Source organism: Arachis ipaensis, chromosome B04, assembly GCF_000816755.2.
Source record: "Arachis ipaensis cultivar K30076 chromosome B04, Araip1.1, whole genome shotgun sequence".
NCBI classification, from domain to species: Eukaryota; Viridiplantae; Streptophyta; class Magnoliopsida; order Fabales; family Fabaceae; genus Arachis; species Arachis ipaensis.
In genome coordinates, this window is record NC_029788.2 from 38933545 (window position 1) to 38939042 (window position 5498).

A 5498-nucleotide genomic window follows, 5' to 3' on the forward strand; every position below is an offset into this window, starting at 1 on the left:
CTTTGTAATTTTCAAATATTAATTTAAAATAAAGATAGAAAAGATATTTTTTATTTTTGAATTTAATGAGAAAAGAGAAAAACAACAAAAAGACACCAAACTTAAAATTTTTAGATCTAAATGGACCTAGTGAGCAAAAATTTAAAGACAAACATAAAGGGATATCAAACTTAAAAATTTTAAGATCAAAACAAAAAGAAAACACAAGAACACTTTGAAGATTAAAAAGAACACCAAGAACAAAACTCAAAACAATTCAAAGAACACAAGAACATGCAAAGGACACCAAACTTAAAATTTTTGAAAACCAAACACAAAATTTTCGAAAAATTAAAAGAAAAAGACAAGAAGACACTAAAACTTAAAGATTGACACAAGATTTAAACAAAGAAACTATTTTTGAAAAATTTTTAGAAAGAAAGACTCAAAGAAATCGAAAAATCCAACAAGAACAAAAACAAAAGCCTCAAACCAAGAACAAAATTAAACAAAGAAAAGAAAAATATTTTTGAAAAGTTTTTTAAATTTTTTTTCAAAAATAAGGAAGAATAAAATAAAAATAAAAGACTCAAACAAAATAAAAATAAAAAATAAAAAAATACCTGATCTAGGGAACAAGACAATCTGTCAGTTGTCCAAACTCAAACAATCTCCAGCATCGGCGCCAAAAACTTGGTACACAAATTTCCACACTTCGTACAACTGTACCAACAAGTGCACTGCGTCGTCCAAGTAATACCTGAGCGAGTCAGGGTCGATCCCACGAGGATTGTGGTTTGAAGCAAGCTATGGTTATCTTGCAAGTCTTACTCAGGCGAATAGAAGAGTAGGAGATGTTGGTATGTTATTTGCATAAAAGAAATAATGAAAAGTGTATAAAATACTTTGTGAATTTGAAAGTAAATAGGGTTAAGGAATTGGTTAAGGTTTGGAGTTGCTTTGTCTTTCTGAATTAACTCTGGTATTACTGTCTTCTTCAAGTGTGAATGATTCCTTCAATGACAGGCTGTATGTGATCAATGAACGTCGTACAGCTGCGATCACCAATCTCCTCCAGATCTGAACACCAGGGTTAGTGTGCATCCAGTCTGATTGAGGGTGAAACTCTTACAGTCCATTCTCCTTAATGATCCTACTTAAAGCGCCACAGACAAGGTCAGATTTTCCAGATCAGAGAATACTGCATCTTTGGGTTCTAGTCTCTACCACAGAGACCCTAATCTCCCTGTAAATCAGCTAAACTAGTGTCTCGAAAAGTCCCCAACGAAGTCGTGGATTAGCCTTTTGAGAGATGTATAATCAAGCTAACGGTTCGATGCTTTCCTGGCTCGTATTCACACGAACACCAGTAGACACGGGTGGTTGTCAGGAACGCGGTCTTAGTATGAAGAACGAAGCTGATTGTCACTGATCATCCCATTCATCATGTTGAAGAACGAATATACATCTTAGAATTGAATCAAACACGGATTGAATAGAAACAGTAATACTTTTATTAATTCATAGAACTCAGCAGGGCTCCTCCCCTCAACCTAGGAGGTTTAGAAACTCATAATGAAAGGAAAATACAATGTAAAACTCGAAATATGGTGTGTAGGTTCTAGATGATGTAAATCTAATCCCTTAAATACTAAACTAATGACTAGTAAGGGTAAAACAGTCTTTTTAGTGCTAAAATCCAGTTCTGGGGCCCACTTGGTGCGTGTTTGGGCTGAGCTTTGATGAGATCCATGTGCTAGGAGGCCTCTACGGCGTTGAACGCTAGCTAGGGGATCCTCTCTGGGCGTTTGGATGCTGGTCTCTTCTCCTTGGGCACTGGACGCCTGGAAGGGGGCAGGAGGCTGGCGTTGGACGCTAGTTTTGGGCCTTCTAATATGAAGGAAAGTATGGACTATTATATATTTCTAGAAAGCTCTGAAAGTTAGATTTCCATAGCCGTCGAGAACCTTCTGTTTGGACTTATGTAGCTCAAGAAAAGCTCTTCGACATGCAAGGAGGTCAGATCCAAACAGCATCTACAGTGCTTTCTCTGTCTCTGAATCAGACTTTTGCTCCAACTCCTCAATTTCAACCAGAAAATACCTGAAATTACACAAAAACACACAAAATCAAAGTAGAATCCAAAAATGTGAATTTAAAACAAAAACCTATGAAAACTTAATAAAAACTAAACAAAACATGCTAAAAACTATATGAAAATGATGCCAAAAAGCGTATAAAATATCCGCTCATCAGTGTATGTTTTGATTTGGTGAATTTAGTGGGTTATATGTATTTATATCTGTGATGAGTAAGGTGAATAAATGTATGTATTTATATGTATTTATACGTATTTATATGTGTGTTTTGTAACGTTTGAAGAATGAGCTAAAAATGATTTTTAACGAAAAAATTATGTGCGTTTGAAGTTGGGTGTGTAATATTAATTTTCTGCAACTTAACAGCTTTTTGAAGGATTTCGGACTCATGCGTACGCGAACATGTCATCCGTATACGAGATTGGCAATTTTCAGACTCATGCGTACGCATGACCACCCTATTTTAGAAAAAGTTGTGTTTTGATATCTAAACCTATCTTCTAGCTTTCCAAACTTCTTTAACCCCTTTTTAGGGTTTGTTAACGAGTTTTTAAGCCTTATAACGTGGGGAATATGTTGAATAAGTTAAGGGGATATTGGGGGGATATGCGATGAGATAACAGAATTAATGAAGTGTTGGTGATGTTAAATATGAAGTGATTGATAAATATGATGATGATAATGATGAATTGAAAATTGAATGAGAGATGGATTGATGATGATTGAATTTGAATGAAGGATGATAGGGATTGATATTAAAGTATGATATTTGAATGAATTGAATGATATTGAGGTATATGTGACCATGTAAGATGCAAGGGTGTTGTCCACCTGCTCCGGGTATAAGTTGAGACTCCGGATAAGTTGCAGTGGCATTGTCTACTTGCTCTAGAGATGAGTTGAAACTCCGGGTAAGATGCAGTGGTGTTATCCACATGCTCCAGGTAAGAGTCGAGACTCCAAGTAAGATGTAGGGGTATTATCCACATGCTCTAGATAAGAGTTTGAGACTTCGGGTAAGAGGCAAGGGTTGAGTTCTATCGCCGCTTACTCTGGGTTGAGAATCGTAACACCGCCTGGGTAAGAGGCAAGGGTGAGGTTGTCTCTTTGCTCTAGGTACGCAGGTAAGATGCAAGAGTTGCGGTTTGGTCCCACTTGCTCCATGTTTGGTGTTCTGTCCAGGATTAGCTGTCGGACATATCGGGTTTGGCTATATAACCAACAGATAAGACTCATCGGCTGTAGGATAGGTATACATCATGTGCATTTGTATGTTTTGCTCGAGTGTGCATTGTTTTGGTTTGCTTAACTGCTTAACTCTGCTTATCTGTTACTTGTTCTACTTGTTGTAACTGCTATCAATACTTGTACTTTCCTTGTTTATTTTGTATCTGTTTGCAACTGAGAGATCCCTCATGCCGGCGGAGGTGATAGTGAGGGTGGTTCCACCGGTAATTCAGAGGGTTAGAAGAGACAGAAAGTGAAATATTAGGTTAAAGTTAGATTAGAACTTGAATACCTTAAATAGTTTTACATTTAGTTGGATCTTAAGTTTAATCTGAGTGTCAAAATTCTAGAATTTCCTCTGGATTTTTCGGAACCTCTTATATTAACTAGGCAGACACCTTTACCATGCTGAGAACCCCCAGTTCTCATTCCATACATATATTGTTATTTTTCGGATGCAAGTCGAGAGGTTTCTCATTGAGGATACTAGAGACCTTCTTGAAGCGAAGAACTATATTTTAGGATAAAAATTTAGTTTCTACTTGTATATATATTGGTACATAGGTTTTCTCTGCTCCTTGTATTTTGTATTTTGTCTCTCTTAGAGGCTGACTTGGAGAAACAGGTGTTATCTTATGTTTTGGGATACTTTTGGGATATATATGTATGTATTTACACTCTGACCGGCCTTAACTTCGTAGGTCACGTCTGGAGTTTGATATTGTATCTTTTTGGAATTATGTTCTATATATGTATAGTTTATCCTTCCTTTCAATCTTGCATATCCGTTTTAAGCTTATCCATACAAGTGCGATGTGACTTCTGTTACTCTTTTGTTTTACTTCTTTTTCAGGGCTCCTAGTTACAATTTCTTCCAACAATATCATATAAGTATTTTTATTTTTAGAGATCGTAATACCTCACCACCTCTATTTTACGACTTAAGCGTAAAATTCTGAGTGCTCGGGTGTTACACTCTCACCCTAAGCTATGCTCACACTCTCAACAATGGAGGTCAAGCCTGCACCCTCATCAATGCTGCCTTCATTGCCACCCTGTTAGCCTCCCTTCTGCCTCGTCGTAGCTTGCACTAGTGTCTACCATCGTCGACCTCTGTGCTCGTCTACATCGTCCTTGTCTCTCTCTTCTCTAGTCAACGTCATTTGTCACTGCTCCGCTATCGCCCTCTTGAAGCCTCGATTTCTTCCTCTGTTGGGCCGCCTCCAATCTCACCTCTAGCTGTGCTGCCTCACGCCTCGATTTGTCCCTCCACCGAGCTCATCCTTGGTTGCCTCCAGCCCATATTTCTCCCCCAAGCCTTGCTCGCCTCTGTTAGGTACATGACTCTTTTTTTTCAATTTTGAGTTTTGAGAACACATTTTGTTGATAATTTTCGAGCTGTTGCATTGTGGAAATGTGGAAGGTTGTTCTTGCTTTGTTATTGTTTTCTTTTTTTTAATTGTATCTAATTGTTCAGTTTTATTGTGTTCTTAGCTTCTTTATTGTTCTTGCTTCTTTATTGTTCTGAGTGTTACGTCTACACATTACGTCTACATAGTGAGTCTATGATCTGTATTTAAAGTGAATTAGTGAAACTTGATCGATTCTTGTAATTTATTTTGGTGGAGTTTTGGAAAATTTTGATGTTGATGATTTGGTTGTGATATTTAATTTTGCTATTGAGTGAGTGTGCTAGTTATCAAGTTTGATACTTGTGTGCAAAATCAAAATTTAAGGCTTCTTGAGAAATTTGTTGGATTGGTTGAGTTTCTTTAGATTTTTGTTACTTGAATTTGCTGTGTTAATTAACATATTAATAGTTTGGAATTTGAAAACTTTGTAGCATGAAGCTAATGCTTTCTTTGTACTGTTTGCTATACTAAACTTTGATTTGTTGCTTTGTTTTGTGTTGTGCTGACAAAAATTGTGCTAAAGTTTTGATAATCTTTGTTAATCTTTGAAAAATTTTATTACTCTTTGTTAAAGATGTACTAAAACCTTGTTACTCAGTTTTGATTCAGTGTATGCTAATAGCTCATGAATTAGCCTCTTAAATCTCTTAGATCTTTCAGTTGTCATATGAATTTTATGTTGTTTGAAATTAATTTGTTGATGTTATTTCACTCTTTGGTCCTTGATTTATGTAATTAGCATTTAACACAATTTTGTAATTTTTGTTAATTTGTTGAATTC